The sequence below is a fragment of the Plecotus auritus genome, assembly GCF_963455305.1.
Source record: "Plecotus auritus genome assembly, chromosome: 3".
Lineage (NCBI taxonomy): Eukaryota > Metazoa > Chordata > Mammalia > Chiroptera > Vespertilionidae > Plecotus > Plecotus auritus.
The window spans coordinates 87,915,071-87,933,412 of record NC_137772.1 but is presented as its reverse complement, the minus strand read 5'-3'; the positions used below and the strand labels follow the sequence as shown (position 1 = coordinate 87,933,412).

The window sequence follows — 18,342 nt, the reverse complement described above, 5'->3', positions numbered from 1 at the left end:
AACTTACTCCTTCACCGTGTATATCTTAAACGTAAGTAAAACATCTCACAAAGAAAAAAATCTATCAGAGAATATCTATGCAATGGTCCATAAAGGTGGACCTAACATGAGATTAAATGACTTGCACTCTGGTAAAGAAAAAACAATCACTTTTGGAAATGATGCCAAGACACATGGAGGGAAAGAGTAACAGAGCAGAGTTTCTTCATGATCTTATATAATCAGAGTGTATGCAGTGTGGACGAAAGGGGCCACATGCTGACCTGACAAGCTCAGGGGAGGCCTGCATGACAGTCTTGCAAACTCAGAGACCTAAAGTAACCACAAAGGATGGTCTGAAATTAAACTTTAACTAAACGCAGGTATGGTGGGCAGTTACATCCTAGGCCGGTATCTTCACTGACAAGGTCAACCTTTACCTTAACTGACCCTATCTGTCTTTTTGCATCTATGATAACATACCTTGAAATGTCTGGGTAACTTGTAACTTTCCTTTTTCTGGATCCCCTGGGGCACAACCAAATGTGGTGGGCGCCAGGACAGATGCCACAAATTCCTTCATTATCATGTTAATTGTTCCTGCACCCACCTAAGTATGTGTCCATCATTTTACTTTTTATCCAATCCCAGGGGTTTCCTCCACTTTGCTTTATCCCACCTCCTTCATCTATCACCAATGCATTTCATGTAACCCACCTATGTCCCTCCTTTAATTGCAATGTATAAATACAAATGTAACTCCCCATTCTCGGGAGCATTATCTCAATTCGTTGAGGTTCTGCTTCCTGGCATATGTCAACAGTTTGGCTCAAATAAACTCACAAAAATTCTTTACAGGTTTCAATGGTTTTTTTACGTTAACAGCAGTTTTAGACAGATTTCATAAGAGGAGCAAAAATACAGTATTTTTCCTGAGGACACTTGTGTGTTAAAATAATAAACTTTCCATTTAATGCCTTTTCTTTGCTCTGTGACCTATTCTGGGTGAATAAACAAGAGTCCTAAACAGGAAAATACTAATTGTGTTTCTCTATAGTCAACGAAATGAAAGTGAACCTAAGTCATTTTTTAAAAAAGCAGATCCGAAACAAGAACATACAGACAGATAAGGCAAACAAGTCAAAAGTGAGCTGCCAGAGCCCAGGAAAGACACAGGATATAAAAATAATATAAAATCCCTTAGAAGCAGCAAAAAAGCAGAACACACATTGTTTAAAACACTGGAACACCAAGGAAATTTTAAGAAATATCACAAAATATAAAATAAAACAAATGAAAGCAATTAAAGAAACAACTATAAAGTGTACAGAAAACGGAGATATGGGACACTCTTAATAAGTTATACGTATCCCTTGATCCTGCAATTTCAAATCTTATCCTACATATATACTTACAAAAATCCACAAAGATATATGTGAACGAATATTAATTAAAATAAGATAAAATACCAAAACTAATCTATAAGTCCATCAATTAAAATAAATTATAATATATTCATATTATTATTACCCAGCTGTTGGAAATAGTTATATCAATACATATTAATATGGCAGCAAGTCCACAAAATATTAATGGAAAAAACAAGTTACAGAACAGTGTAAATAGTGTGTTCTCTACTTGTGATTAAAAGAAAAATTACAAACACAATTCTGACACACCTATGTGTGTGTATGCACACACCTAGGAAAAATGACAGATACAGACTAAATTCATGATAGTAGTCACTCGTGACAAGTTGTTTTTTTTTAAAATGTTATAAAATGTCATATAACATGGGAAGACTAGTGTCCCAGTGCACTGATTCATGCACTGAAAGGAAACTAATTAGAAGAAATCCTATCCAATAAAAGAGTAATATGCAAATTAACCATCACTCCGCTACACCCACAAGCCACGCCCACCAGCCAATCAGGAGCGAGTATGCAAATTAACCCAACCAAGATGGCTGTGGCCACAGAGCAAGCAGGAGGCTTGGGTTTTCCCCCGCGATGGAGGAAGCCAAGCTTTCTGCACACCCTGGCGGGCCCAGGCCTCCACTTAAGGCTACAAAGTTTCAATTATAGAAGATAAATAAGTCCCAACAAAAATGGCGGCAGCACGGAGCTGGAAAGAGCAGGAGGCTTAAGTTGCCCCCGGCAATGGAGGAAGCCAAGCTTCCGCAGCCCTGGCCTGCCTTGGCCTCCGATTAAGGCTACAAAGTTTCAATTATAGAAGATAAATCCCAACAAAAATGGCTGTGGCCATGGAGCAAGCAGGAGGCTTGGCTCCACTCAAAGCTACAAAGTTTCAATTATAGAAGATAAATAAATCCCAGATAACAGGGCCTCTGCTTGGGTCGCCGGGGGGCATGGCCAGCCTGCAAACCACCACAGGCCCCTCGCCCAGGCCACCCCATGCCCCAAGAAAACCCCCACCCTGATCTGGGACACCCTTCAGGGCAAACCAGCTGGCCCCCACCCGTGCCCCAGGCCTCTATCCTATCTAATAAAAGAGTAATATGCAAATTGACCATCACTCCAATACACAAGATGGCTGCCCCCATGTGGTCAAAGATGGCCACCACAAGATGGCCAGCAAGGGAGGGCAGTTAGGGGTGACCAGGCTGGCAGAGGAGGGAAGTTGGGGGCTACCAGGCCTGTAGGGAAGGGCAGTTGGGGGGAACCAGGCCTTCAGGGGAGGGCAGTTGGGGGGGACCAAGCCTGCAGGGGAGGGCAGCTAGGGGTGACCAGGCCTGCAGGGGAGGGCCGTTAGGGGTGACCAGGCCTGCAGGGGAAGGCAGTTAGGGGCAATCAGGCTGGCAGGGGAGCAGTTAGGCATCAATCAGGCTGGCAGGGGAGTGGTTAGGGGGTGATCAGGCTGGTCGGCAGAAGTGGTTAGGGGCAATCAGGAAGGCAGGCAGGCGAGCAGTTGGGAGCCAGCAGTCCTGGATTGTGAGAGGGATGTCCGACTGCCCGTTTAGGCCCGATCCCAGTAGGGATCCTACTGGGATCGGGCCTAAACGGGCAGTCGGACATCCCTTGAGGGGTCCCATATTGGATAGGGTGCAGGCTGGGCTGAGGGACACACCCCTCCATGAATGAATTTCGTGCACCGGGCCTCTAGTATTTTAATATTTCTATTCACGTCTTGCTAATGAAAAGAAAATAGGATTCTACCAAGTCTCCTATCTACCTACTCCAGGACTTCTGTGAGGATCAAATGAGATGAGGCACGGGAAAACACCTCACAAACATTTGGTTAAACTGTAAAATGTTTGCACCTGGCTATAAAGCAAGTCGGGTTCCTGGGCTGAAGAAACTCCAAGGATACTAGTCGCTAGGGAGAGGAAGCCAGGCATTGCTACATGACATCATTACCCGGTGCCCACAACCACAGTTTCCAGGCTGAACTGGTCTGTGCCATGGGGTCTTGGCAGTGTTGGCTGTGATTTGGTGGGGTGTCGCTCTAGGGTGATGGTGGGGCCTGTGTCCCACTTGGGGAAAGCTGAGTGTTGGTTTGTCAGCACCAGTTCTGTTGTGCCATTTATTGTTAAATGGCCAGTGCTTGTCATGGCAGCTCGTGCATTGAGCGTCTGCCCCCTGGTGGTCAGTGTGCATCATAGCTACGGGTTGGATGGATGGACACTTAGCCTTTTATATATATAAATAATAAATTAAGTGAAATAAGGCAGGTTCCAGCATGTTCACATTATCCCCATTTTATGTAAAATCTGTATTTCTACATGTGTATATTTTTATGTGCAATAAAAGAGAACATATATTAAGGGGTATAAATATTGGTTTTGTCTGGGTAAATGCAATATTGTGTATTTTATTTTTCTGGGTGTGCAAACATTTTTTATAATAAGAAAAACAAATATTTCCCAGTCTTTTCTCCTCTCCTCTGGCCTAAGAAATGTTCAAGACAGCATCTTCTACTTCTTAGCCTTTTTATAACCTGACTTAACCAAGCCAAGGAGTCTCTGAAAACGCCTTCCTAGTCTTCCATCAACAATAGTGTCCTGCCCTAACTGGTTTGGCTCAGTGGATAGGGCATCGGCCTGCGGACTGAAAGGTCGAAGGTTCGATTCCGGTCAAGGGCACATACCTTGGTTGTGGGCACATCCCCAGACGGGGTTGTGCCGGAGGCAGCTGATAGATGTTTCTCTCTCACAGATGTTTCTAACTCTCTATCCCTCTCCCTTCCTCTCTGTAAAAAAATCAATAAAATATATATATTTTTAAAAAAACACAATAGTGTTCTATCTTGACTCTCTTCCTACTGCACCGATTCTCAAACTACAGTACACTTAAGGACCAGCTTACTTCTAACATCTTCCCCCAACCTCGAAGATCTAGATTCAGGTCTCCATGGAAAATAGAAATTTTTATTTTTTAACAAGTACTCTTTTATTTTTGATTGAGAAACACCTGTCTATCTCTCTAGCCATTACATTAGTCACCGTCTCTAAATTCTTTTATAATTTGTTACTCAAATACTAATATTTTCTTTTTTAATCCTCACCAGAGGATATTTTCCCATTACTTTTCAGAGAGAGTGGAAGGGAGGGAAGAGGGGGAGGAGAGAGAGAGAAACATCAATGTGAGAGAGACACATGGACTAGTCACCTCCCCCACAAGCCTCCACTGGGGGGTGGAATCCAGTTCAAAACCCAGGTACTTGCCTTGACCAGGAATCGAACCGTTGACACTCTAATCTAATCACTGAGCAACACCAGCCAGGGCCTCAAATACTAATGTTTTCTAACCTCCACCTCGTCCTCTTTGGCATTCATTCTATTTAGTTTTCCAAGGGTATTTTATCTCTACCATTGGTTTTTACTATGCACATAATTCCCTAATATGTAAGTATATCTTCAGTACACTTCGTGCACTTTAGTTTCAGTTCCTTATGTTCAATTTTCTGTTAGGTACTTCTGACTAAATGTCCCAATTACCCCAAAATTAGTTACATTTGAAAACTGAATGAAACTTTCTCTCTAAACAATCACCTCCTGCATTCTTTGTATCAGGAAGACTCAGTAAACCAAATAAGCCAGTAAGCCAAACTAGAAACTGACCTTCCCCTCAATTGCTACAGACTACCACATCTAGTAAATCACCAAGTCCTGACCCATCCTCCTCCTAAACATTCATCAAATCTGTTTCTTGCATCAGTTGAACTGCTACTGACTCTTCATGCATCAGTTCAAGGGCCTCCCTAGGAAGGCTTGGCTTATCTCCTTGCCCAAACAGTAGCCACCCCCTTTATACTGCCAAAGTGATTTGTACTTTATTTTTCTGGTGCAATTGTTTGCATGCTTCCCTCCTATTGTGAGTTCCTTGGAGACAAAAGTGTTTTACTGTATTTGCATTCTAACACAGTAAGATTCAAACATCTGCTCAATTAATTAAAAGTAATTCTTTTTAAAGTGCAAAATATGTCTTTAAATGTTTAAATGGATACATTTAATGAATTACTTGAGAAAATAAAAGACTACAATAATTTCTAATTTTATAATATTTGAGAAATATTTATAATATGTGCTCCAAACATACATTCTGACAAATCCCAAACAAATGGCCAAGTGTTAAAAATTAATATTCTGTTTCAATATGACTATAACAAAACAAGACAAATATGTAAAACATTGGTTTTCAAACATTACACAACAGGCAAAGGAGGACTATGATCTGGCTACATCCTTGTCACAACATAGGGCAAGGAAAGCCTCACCTAGCTGCAGCGACAAAGATCAGAGTTTGGGAAGGCCAAATTGTCTAGAACAGCCGTGGGCAAACTACGCCGGATCTGGCCCGTTTGGCTGTTCTATCTGGCCCGCGGAGACGAAAGAGTGGAGGGTTCTCTTGCTCTCCCCTCCGCTCCTTCACCAGCAGCAGTGTTAACATGGCAACATCGGGAAACACGGCCACAGCTCCTTCTGAGTGGGCGGATATAATCCGCCCATTCAGTAGAAGGAACAACCTCTCAATCTTCCAGAGGCTCCTTGTAATGCCCGCGGACGTGTCCCCCGACATCACCCGGGGAATGCGTAGACACGTTATCATGGTGATGTAGGGAGACACGCCCCTGGAGAGCACAGTATCAGAGCATTAGCTAAAAAGGAGACCAACAACACTGTTCCCACTGAAGTTGATGTTTTAAAGACCAAAAACCTTTCAACCCAGTCTACATTGCCATCTACATCTACGTCCCGGGCATAATTTGGAAGTTGCACTAAAGAAAATGTTTAATTTACTGTTTACACATTTTGTTCTTTTCTATTTGTTTTAGTTTTAAATTATTTTATTATATTTAAGTTTAATTTGAAAGGCTTTTGTACCTTTCCTTTGTTAGGCAATTTTATTTTGCCTTTGCCATCTTCAATATAAGGTATGTTATTGTGCTATGATTCCTCCATTTTTTGAAGTTTCAAATTATAATAATTAGTGTTTACATTCTTCTTGTTAAAATGTTTGAAATGAATAAAACTATTGAAATAATAAAAAAAAAAAGACCATACCCTTTTATGTAATGATGTTTACTTTGAATTTATATTAGTTCACACAAACACTCCATCCATGCTTTTGTTCCGGCCCTCCGGTCCAGTTTAAGAACCCATTGTGGCCCTCGAGTCAAAAAGTTTGCCCACCCCTGGTCTAGAATTTGTAGGGCAGAGTACTGGAGACAGAGTTCAGGAAGAGTAAGAGCTTTAGAAATGTGCAGATGAGTTCCCCTAGAGTCCCTGGCTCAATATTGATCTGTGCATAATATCTGAGGTTGGGAAAATAACTACCAAAGAGCAATAGGCCAAACAACACCTGGATCCAGCCAGGAATTGGAATAGTTTGCATTCCCACCAACCAAAGTAGAAAAACCTTGCAATATATCAGGCAATGGTTGGACTCCTAGAGATTGGGGAAAAACAGAGGATCAAGAGAGAATCCAAAGAGACAACCATAATAAAGTGTTCCTGGACAGATAAACAAAGAACCACAAATAGGTAGCAGTCTGAAAAGCAGGTGAGGTAGATTTAGAAGAATTTAATGTGATTAAATTCAAGAAATAGTTTTAAATATGAAGTGGTCATCACTAGACTTCTAAACTCCTGAGAGTGGATATGATATTCTTTCTTTTTTAATTATGTTTTATTTCCTTCCTGTCCACATCCCTTTCTTAGAGAACTTTCGGTACACAGTCTAAAAAAGTACAAACTGTGAGACACACCTAAGTCTCTTCTCCATCCATTTTCCCATTTTCATCTTCCCCCAACCACAGCCCACAGAACTGGAAGGGGTACCTAACCAATCAGATTCTCTCTTCAGAAATTCAGATACAGAGATATTTGTTGAGAATCATACTTCAATATCAAAGTGAGTCTGGTGTTGGCACCATGACAAATCAAAGTTTCATGCAAACCAAAGTTATGGGGAAGCAGAAACCAGGAGCTTTAAAGAGAGGGACAATCTGAAAAACAAAACAAAACAAAAAAACCTGGACCAGACATAACAGAGTGCTAGTAGCAGAAAACATAGAGTAGCAAAGAATAAGAACATGAATTCCCAGAAAAAAGAAGACTAACCCCTTGAAGATGTTTTGGTTCCTAGGACACTGAGCTGGAGTAGATGTCATACAATAGACTTTAGAGGCAGTCATCTAAGTGTCTGACAAACACCTTTTTTAAAGTAAGTTAATTCAAATGGGTTTTTGTTCCTCACAAATAATCCTCAAGCCATTAAAAGAGATCAATGAAAAAAAAGACTGAGAATGCAACTACTATGCTCTTTACAATACTTTTTGAGGTATGTTAACTCTCTTTTCAGGATGAGGAAAAAGCAGCTCAGTAATATTTATAGATCTGCCAGATTCCAAAACCTAAAACTCTTCACAATTTACCTCATTTTCACTCAAGTAAATATACTCCCTGTTTCAGGCCACTACATCACTTCTTATTTCTTCCCATGAAACATTCTCAGATTAATCCAAACATGTTAAAAATGTTTTCTCCTTTTATCCTGCCAAGTTTCTAATCTATATACAGGGTGGAGCAAAAGTAGGTTTACAGTTGTGAGTACATAAAACAGTTTATTCTTGTACTATTATTTAAAACTAGAGGCCCAGTGCAGGAAATTTGTGCATGGGTAGGGTCCCTAGGCCTGTCCGGAGATAAGGGCCAATCAGGGTCTTCTGGCTGCTGTCCAGGGCCTTCCTTCATTCTACACCGCCCCCTGGTGGTCAGCGCACATCATAGCAAGCGGTCAAACACCCAAGGGGACAATTTGCCTATTAGGCTTTTGTTATATAGGACCAGAGGCCTGTTGCATGGATTTGTGCACCGGTGGGGTCCCTAGACCTGGCCTGTGCCCTCTCACAATCCGGGACCTCTCAGGGGGTCAGAGAGCTGGTTTTGGCCCAATCCCCACAGGCCAGGCCGAGGGACCCCACTGGTGCGCAAATCCATACACCGGGCCTCTAGTAGGCACATAAGACCTTCGGTTAATCTCTTCCCTCCTTCCCCCTCTCCCCCTTCCCTCTGAAATTCATCAGTCTGTTTCATGTTTCCATGCCTGTGGTTTCCGCTCCTGTGTTGAGCATCTGCCCCCTGGTGGTCAGTGTGCGGCATAGCTACCGGCCGGCCAGCCGGTCGCTTGGACTTTTATATATATAGATTGTAATATTTTCCATGGGAACTGTAAACCTACTTTTGGCCCATCATGTATTTCAAATGCCTCAATTTCTAGTAAATATTTTAAAATAAAATGAACTTTTACATATAAAAGTTTGGTCTGTTTTTAAACTGATAAAGTATTTTTCTTTCCTTTCCCCTTTTCACCAATATAGACACCCTTAAGTCAAGCCCAAGCTAAGCTGGTATCTTTTCCTGACCTGCCCCCACTCCTTGTTCTCTCCAAGTAGTTTATTTTATTATTAAAAGGTAGGTGACTTAATAGAAAAAGAACAAATTCAGCTTACTTAAATAATTATTCTACCCAAAATTACTTTAATTACTTTTCAAAGGCAAGACAAAACAACTAACACATCCTAAAAGCATGAAACCCTTGCCAAAAGGTTATAAAGACCAGCAAAAATAAATAAAATAAGTCCGTTTTTCTATCCCTGAATATCACTTTGCCAATATGGAATGGGAAGGAACTTTTTTAAATATAGATGGGTCTCTTTTTCCCATTCTCAAAAAGACATTTCCTAAGTTTTTCACATGTTCTCCAAGTATAGACAGAACTCCACTATTTATAAATGAAAACTTCCCTAAAAATGAGCAATAATGTATCATCTGATTGGGTTTGATTTCCTTTTCTAGAAGGTAAGTTCCTAGAATTGAAAAATATGTATATAATATTTACACGTACACATATTAAATGTACTATCCTTCTTCAAGCCTCTAAAGCAAAAGACTTCGTCAGTTTCTAGACTTGCCCTCCCCCCCCCCCCCCCCCAGGAGATCAGAAGCTAGAGAATTTCTCACTGAGGTTCAGGGTCTTTGGCAAGTACCATATCCTCAACAACTAGGATATATCACTAGTCCTTATCAATAATGCAGTTATGTTGGTAGGTACAGACATACCCTAATGACTAGTTACCAGTTCAGCTTGGGATCCCATTTGTTCCAACTGCCCTACATTCTTTGACCTCTCATAAACTGCTCTGTTATTGTTGCAACTAACAGTGAAATTCACTGGCAACCCTTGCAGCAGTGCTGCAAAAGGAACATAAAAAGTATGAAAACCAGGGTACTACTTGAAAACGAAGTGTGTTTCAAAAGATTAAGTCACAATATTTTAAATGTCTTAAATCATGCGCTGAGAACTGTACTTCCATTTACTCTAAAATAGTAAATAAAACATTAAAACCATTTTTGCATTTATCGAGAACCCCTTATTCTCTGAGCATTTCCACACATACCAAAATCAGTATCAATCATCATAACATCCCTAACAAGGTGGGAAGAAGCTAAGGAAAGCTTACATGTTTTGCGAGGGACTGAATAATTACAAAGCTGAAAAGAGAACCTGAATTTTTAACTCACGTTTGCACTAGGGGGCCATTAGATGTCTCAGCAGTATTTCTCGACCTGAAATTTCCTTAACATCTTAAGCAAAATCACCTTCAGTTTAATAAGGCTTTAGAGCACAGGGTTAAGCAGAAGAAAAGAATTGTTACCAAGTCATACTACGGTGATGGTTTAGATTTTATTCCTATTGTCTTTTTGTCAACGTTTTTAATACTTTGGTCACATCTATGTGTTGTTTTTTTTAAAAGCAGTTTAGGTGCCTGGAATAACAGACGTATACTCAATCTATTCGGGATACGGATGACCAGCATTTAAACTCTAGCCTTAGAGAAAATTTGACCGAAAATGTAAATTTCAACCCTTTGAAGAGCTGCTTGACGCCTTCCATTTCTGCCACACGGGTTGCGCCTTGTTCCAGGTCTCAAGGATTCTGACAGTGAAGGATGCTGCTGTTCGGGGACAAAGTGCAATGTCCTCTCCCTCCTGCACACCCTCCTGTGCGCGCACCACGAACACAATCTAAGCACACGCCCCACCACGCACCGAGGGAACACGGCCCTGAAGACCACGTCGGGGATGGAAGCTGAACTTGTCATTCGAAGGACTGCAGCTCCGCCGCCACACTCTGGACCCCGGAGGACTCTTCAGCCCCTGTACTCACACACCCTCGCCCCCGTGCCCTAGGCTTCCTCCCTCCGCCCCGCTCCTCCCACCTCCAAGCGAAGGCGCAGCTCTGAGCAGCCCCAAGTCAGAGCAAAGACTGCGGACAGGCGGAGGCTGGGGCGCCGGAACTGGGCCCCTCCATCCTTCGCGGCCCCACATCCCGCCGCCACTGGCAGACATGCGGCGAACGGATCCGCACTCAGCTCACCTGAGGACCGCAGCCTCCGCAGCCCACAGGCTTATCACCAGCCCGCAACGACCAGGCGCGCAAGCTGCAGAGCGGCAGGCGCTCCGCCCGCTCTGGTCTCAGCCCTCCCGCCTCCCCGCCCCGCGGCCCGCCCCCGCCCTGCCCACCCAGGCTTCCGCCGCCACAGCTCTGGCCCGCAACACCACCTAATCCCCACGCCTCCCACTCACTCTCGCGAGAGGGTGGCGCGCCCTCTCGCGAGAAGAACCTCGTGACCAACCCCGCGCAAAAGTGGGTGGGCTTTTAAAAAAAGCAAAGAAAAGGGAAAAGGTTCTCACGTGCTCCGCGGCAGCAAGCGGAGCGGCCTTCACGTCACGTGAGGTGGAGACGGCCTCTCCATTGGCCAGAACCCGCACAGCCGTGGGAGCTTTAAACTCCAGGCTAACCTATGAACCTGCGGCGAACGTCGTGCGCGCTTCCTGATCCGTTACCTTGGAAACCGTTTAACCCTTTCCTCTGGCAAAACACCTCAAGCCTTGGCTTGCTCTGTAGGTTTGGTTCCAGGCCCTGCCTCCTTTCCTTGGACCCCTTAGTCTTACCGCCTGGGGTCCGCTGGACTCCTTCTTCGTCACAAGCAAGCTTTGCTTTCTTCTGACTCCCGGGCCCTTTCCCAAGCGGCAGCCCCACCAACTCTGACCGCTCAAGTGCGGCTCATCCCTTCGGTGGCTCCGCCCCTTCTCAGCATCTCCCGGGAGGACCACTCAGAGCGCACCAGTCAACGGCCCTAGCCGAACCGCAACCGTTAGCATCCGGGAACCTCGGGGCCCTAGTGCTCCTCCCGACGTCTTCACGCGTATCGGAATCGGGAAGTGAAAGCATTGGCCACGGAGAAAGCAAGCCCTGGATGAAAGCTGGTGTGTGAGCATTGCCACTGAGAATCGGGAGGGCCAGTCCAGTCAAGCTGCAGACTGCTCAAGGGCATCTGTTCCTCAGGGTGGGACCTGGCAGATGAGAAAGACATTTTTAAGAGTATCTCATCATGAGTTTTGCCCTGTTTGGGAGAAGACAGAGGCAGGGAGAAAGAGTGCATTCATATGTTCATTTCTTCAAAATGTTTGTGTGAGCTCCTATAAATGTTAGGCATGACTCCAGGCTGTCGATTGGGCAGCGATGAAGACTAGTCTAGGGTCTAGGGATCTTATGGGGGAGGGAGGGACGAGGAACCGGAGTAGGGAGGGAAAAACATCTGTTGGTGTTAAGCCCTATACCAAGGAAATAAAAATGATGTGATGGTGATTATGATTGGGTGGCTACTTGAGGGGCGTCCCTTTTGAGGAGGAGAAACTTAGTGATTTCCATAACAAACACCAGTGGAAAGTGTTTTCCAGGCAAAGTAAACCACTAATTCAAAGGCCCTAAATTGGGTTTGAGGAGAAAAATGAGAAAGAAGAAATAAACTTGGAGAAGCAAACAAACATGGGCCAGATCCTGTAGGCTCTGTAAGCCAAGAAAGGAATTGGGAGTTTATTCAAAGTGCAGTGGAAAACAGAGTTTTAAATAGGGGAGAGACACCTACGGTTAAATACATACATAGAGACACCTACGGTTAAATACATACATACATACATACATACATACATAAATAAAATTTTTTTCCTGCAGAGAATGGATCTTAAGGAGGCCACAGAGGAAGCAAAAAGATTGGGAGACATGTAATCCATGTGAGAGACAATCCTGAAAGACTTAATTTCCAATGACATTCCTCTTTTAAAATCCATTAGGTCAGAGCCCTAGTGCTGTTTGCTGCCTTTTGTTAAAAACATCTGGACAAATATTCAGTTACTGTTATTTAATCACAATAGGATAAATAAATGGTTTTTTTTTTTTTTTGGTAGTTGTTATTTGGGAAAACAAATGGCCCAAAAGAAGTCACCTTCGATTTCCTTTCCCCTCCAGTTACACCACACTAATAAGCACTTCTTCTAATCCTAAAGTCAGTTCTAAGAAAAAGGAACATAAAGTGATATTCAATAAAGATATTTATTCCTACGTATAAGACTTGAAAAGATAGAGGTTGAAGGTTGGAAAATAAAGGTGTTTTGCTAAAACAGAAATCAAGAGAGTTGAGTTCCGACTGGAAAACCTCTCAGTAACTGGTGAGGCAATCAAATCAAGGTACCTTATCCTTGAGGCTCAGCTTCCTCATACATAAACAAGGCACAATTTAACCAGCCTCTCACGCTAGTGGTAAGCCTGAATTACACTTCAGCATTCACACAACAGTAAGGCGAAAGCCAGAAAAGGAAATGAAGTAAATTTTTATAAGAACCTAACAGAGTCAACAGCACAAGTCAAATGAAATTGGACACACGCACAGGCACACCAGCTGAGGAACTATGAAACTGATTAATACAGATACCAGGAATGCTTCCCTAAGAAACCTTGGCCTTCTCAGAGTGTGAACGCAAAAGCATTGCCACCTGCTGAACCTCATATTTCCTTTCTCTATAGCTATTTTGAACCTATGATGTATTTAATAAATAATGATTCATATGTTCCTAATCAAGATTTTAAAACTGGAAAATAAATGTTTAAAAGGCAATATCTTAAAGTTAAGCTAACAATTTTAATGAAAATAAGATTTTAAGAAAACTTAATAGGGTTAGTTTTTCAAAGGAAAGTACTAAAAAGAGAAAAGGTATTATTTTAACAAATTAAGACCACTCTTAAAATACTGAAAAAATTGAGCACTCTTTTGGTGCCTTTTGCAGTTCTGGTGTGATTAACTGAAACAGCTGCTTGGTACTGCTAATTTAGATGAACAATGGGCTCAACTCTACCATTCTAACATGTATTAATAGAGCCATAAATCCTCCCAACTCACCCTAGCAAGACAGTCATTGTGGTCAATTATTTGGAGTACAATGAATATAATGTCAGAAGAAATTTAGGATTGAGATCCATTTTTATAGATATCCCTAGTTCCTGATTATGTTTAAAATTATTTTCTTTTTTAACAGCTTCATTGCAATATAATCAGATATAATACAATTCACCCACTTAAAGTGGTTTGTTTATTTATTTATGCATGCATGTATATTTTCAGAGTTGTGCAGTCATCACCAAAATCTAACTTTAGGACAGTTTTGCGTCTCCCCCCACCCCCCCAAGAAACCTCATACCCATTAGCAGTCCATTCCCTACCTCATCTCTAACCCTAAGCAACCAATAATCTATTTTGTATCTCTATAGATCTGCCAATACTGTACATTTCATATAAATGGAATTATATAATATGTCATTGTGTCTCACATCATTTACTTAGTATAATGTTTTCAAGGGTCATCTGTGTTGTAGCATGTATCAGTACTTCATTTCTTTTTGTTGCTGAATATTTCCATTGTACGGACATATCACCTTTTATTTATCAATTTACCAGTTAATAGACATTTGGGTTGTTTCCACTTTTTGGCTATTATGAATAACTAGAGGCCCATTGCACGATATTCGTGCAAGAATAGGCCTTCTTTCCCCTGGCTTCACTCCCAGCCGCCCGGGAGCCGGCATGTCCCCACTCCCGGCCCACCTGGGAGCCGGCAAGTCCCCACTCCCCAGGCCGCCAGGGAGCCATCATGTCCCCACTCCCGGCCCTCCCGGGAGCCATGCAAGTCCCAGCTCCCCGGCCCACCCAGGAGCCAGCAAGTCCGGGGGAGCCAGCAAGTCCTCGCTTCTGTCCAGAGCACAGCTGCAGTAGTTCCCTCCACAGCCCCCCTTCCCCTCATAGCAGGCGTCATGCCCCTCCCGGCAGCTCCGCACCTGCATATCCAAATTAACCTCAATCTTTGTTGGGTTAATTTGCATACTCACTCTGATTGGCTGTGGGCATAGTAGAGAGATGTTAATTTGCATGTTTCTCTTTTATTCGGTAAGATGCTGCTTTGAACATTTGTATATAGTTTTGTGTGGATGTTGCTTATTCTTTTAATCCTTTTAAAATAAAATGTATACAGTTTACACAGTAAATATTTCTTTTCCTAGCACAGTTGCTCTGCTCCTAGCTTTGTCTTTTTTGCCTACTGCTTGAGGTATGTGCACTCTATCCCCGTGGGGTTGGCATTTCACATCTCCCCTGTTCAATGGCTTCTTATGGTTCTACCCAAGATCTATCTAACTTTCTTCTCTGCTCTCATATCATTCTCCCTCTCAGACAGTTCTCCTTGCAGTTCCTCAAATAGGGCCAGACTCCCTACTTCAGAGCCTTCCCTCAGCTATTCCTTCAGTATCGAATGTTCTTTATCTGTCCATCCTCCTTAGCCTCTGAAGGCCCATGAATCCTTCAGCATTCAGCTCTACTCTCATTTCCTCAAGAACTCTTGTCCTAAGTCCCCAGACTAAGTAAGCTTGTCCTTATCTATAACTCTTTTTCTTCAAAGCATTCATCAAGTTACAATGATTTTTATTTGAGTGATTACATATTTAGTTAATGTCTGCCTCCTCTACTAGACTATGGGACCCATAAGCAGGAACTACATCTGTTTTCACTTACACATGCCTGGCACATAGTGGATGTTATTAGTTATTCAATAACTATTCATTGGGAGGGAGGGAGGGAGGGAGGGAGGGAGGGAGGGAGGGAGGGAGGGAGGAAGGAAGGAAGGAAGGAAGGAAGGAAGGAAGGAAGGAAGGAAGGAAGGAAGGAAGGAAGGAAGGAAGGAAAGAGGGAGTCTTTGTGTGTTCTATTTTTTCTTTCCCTTGCTCATGTTGAAATAAATCCCTAGGCCCAAGATGAAGCCATTCCTCCCCAGGGTGGCACATCAACAAATCAAAACTTAGATAACTTTGATGTCCCTGTAAATGCTCTGCTAGACCAGAAATGCAGTATGTCCAGTCAGCCAATCCCTAAACATCAAGCCAAGTCTGAGCTCTATACTTATTTTCTTGTTCCTTTTCACCCCAAACAAGGTTGACTATGTTGCTCCAGCCAACCAGATATTTTTATATTTTTTTCTTCCTTTATTCTTTTTTTTTTTAAATATATTTTTTATTGATATTTTACAGAGAGGAAGGGAGAGGGATAGAGCCAGAAACATCGATGAGAGAGAAACATCGATCAGTTGCCTCCTGCACACCTCCCACTGGCGACGTGCCCGCAACCAAGGTACATGCCCTTGACCGGAATCGAACCCGGGACCCTTCAGTCCGCAGGCCGACGCTCTATCCACTGAGCCAAACCGGTTTCGGCTCTTCCTTTATTCTTTACCCAATAAAAGCATTCTGCCTTCCAGCTCATTTTGCAGTCCTTCAAATGGTGATTGTCTGCTTTATTAAGTGTTAAGTAAATTTTAATTGTATCACCTACATTGTTTTATTTCATCATTTTTACACATGAATTTTCAGTAAAGTCGTAATAAATGTTAAAAGCCCAATCTGTACTTTGTTAAGGGGAATTAATGGAAGTTGAAAAGGTATGGTAGGGGACACAAGTGTTCCTGCCAGTACTATCTACAGAAGGGCGATGTGGAAAAGGGAAGGCTAGTGGTGTACTAAAGAGCCAAATCAGAGTGTGACAAGGAGAAAACCACAGGCTGTGTCTGAGTGTACCTAAGACTGTGCCTAGGAAAGCCTCAGCTATCCCCAGCAGACATTTTAGTAGGCTAATTTCTAGCAATGAAGTTGGTGGTGTCTACTCCACTAGGAATTTTGCTATTTAATGCAAATGTTGCTTTTATGTGTTTACATTGTCTAGTGGAGCCAAGACATTTCAGTTATATGTACATGAAAGAATTATGACCCAGAAAGGCTGAATGATTTGCTCTACATCACATGGGAGGCTAAATGTCATAGTTCAGACTAAAATTAGCTGGTTCGGTCTGGTTCTACCTTTCAATAAGCATACTGCACAACGCAAGCCCCTTAGCTTAATCCTCCTAATGACCTTCTGACTACAAAGGCAGGATCATCTTTCCCCAGGAGCTTTACACTAGCAACCTCTGGCAGCCAGAAGCAGATTCCAGGTCGCTTCCTGTTTGAAATGTTGAGTCTCCCTTTGACCCACTTGCTGAATTCCTGTTTCCGGTCTGAGTGATGGCCCCAGCTGGCAGTTCACTTATAAAAGAGAGATGTTAAGTCCTTTACCATATTGCTCAGATTTGGGATTTTGTTTTTTTATGATGATGATTTAATACATACTCATTTTGTAGAACATTGGAAAACACAGGAAAAGATAATGGTGGTTTATATGCATTATTTATTGTATTAATACTTAACAAACCAATGAAAAATATTCTATAAGTGGAAAAATATGGACATTACCATTTCATCAGTCATTTAAACATGTAAAAATGCTTTTTAAATTTAAAAGATGAAGTATCTTATTCATGCCTTTGTTTTAAAAGCATGTATATTATAGCACAGCCTGTTATATAGTTTATAACGTACATAACTCTTTTGTAGTGAAACTCTTGAAGAACAGAAACACATCTTAACTGTTCTTATAACATGATACTTATTAATAACTAGAGGCCTGGTGCATGAAATTTGTGCACGGGTGTGTGTGTCCCTCAGCCCAGCCTGCACCCTATCCAATATGGGACCCCTCAAGGGATGTCCAACTGCCCGTAGGATCCCGGTAGGATCGGGCCTACATGGGCAGTCAGACATCCCTCTCACAATTCAGGACTGTTGGCTCCCAACTGCTCGCCTGCCTGCCTTCCTGATTACCCCTAACCACTTCTGCCTGCCAGCCTGATCACCCCCTAACCACTCCCCTGCCAGCCTGATTGATGCCTAACTGATCCCCTGCCAGCATGTTTTCCCCTAACTGCCTTCCCCTGCAGGCCTGGTCACCCCTAAATGCCCTCCCCTGCAGGCCTTGTCCCCCGCAACTGCTCTCCCCTGCAGGCCTGGGTCCCCCCCAACTGCCCTTCCCTGCAGGCCCATCGCCCCCACCTTACCTCCTCTGCCAGCTTGGTCACCCCTAACTGCCCTCCCCTGCTGGCCTGATCACTCCCAACTGCCCTCCCCTGCTGACCTGATCCCTCCCAACTGCCCTCCCCTGCTGACCTGATCCCTCCCAACTGCCCTCCCCTGCTGGCCATCTTGTGGTGGCCATCTTGTGTCCACATGGGGGCAACCATCTTTGACCACATGGGGATAGCCATCTTGTGTGTTGGAGTGATGGTCAATTTGCATATTATTCTTTTATTAGATAGGATGTTTTTATATATCATAGGTGTTCACTCAAAGTTCAATGACTTCTAAAATTGTGACTATCATTAGTACTGATGATAGTTCAGAAGTGCTGTGCCAAATTAAAGACCTCTTGAATTAGCAAAATAAATTTGAGTGTCATTATATATCATACTCGAATATAATGATTCTTCTGATTTAAATCATTATAGTTAATTACTGATTTAATTTCCAATATGTGAAATATAGATGTACTGTCTTTTAAGGAAATGTAATACATAAATGTCTACAATTC

General features: G+C 42.7%; 1 protein-coding gene across 2 annotated transcripts in view; it reads right to left on the bottom strand.

Moving 5' to 3' along the window:
- Positions 1–11,660, bottom strand: part of AKAP11 (A-kinase anchoring protein 11) — a 64,561-nt gene extending 52,901 nt beyond the window's left edge. Inside the window, exon 1 of one of the 2 annotated variants that reach the window (XM_080659913.1) lies at positions 11,459–11,660. The gene's annotated coding sequence lies outside the window, so the exon portion shown is untranslated. Of the gene's footprint in view, positions 1–10,880; positions 11,021–11,458 lie in introns of those variants that run through there. The other variant, XM_080659912.1, reaches the window with a different exon arrangement.
- Positions 11,661–18,342: the final 6,682 nt, after the last annotated feature.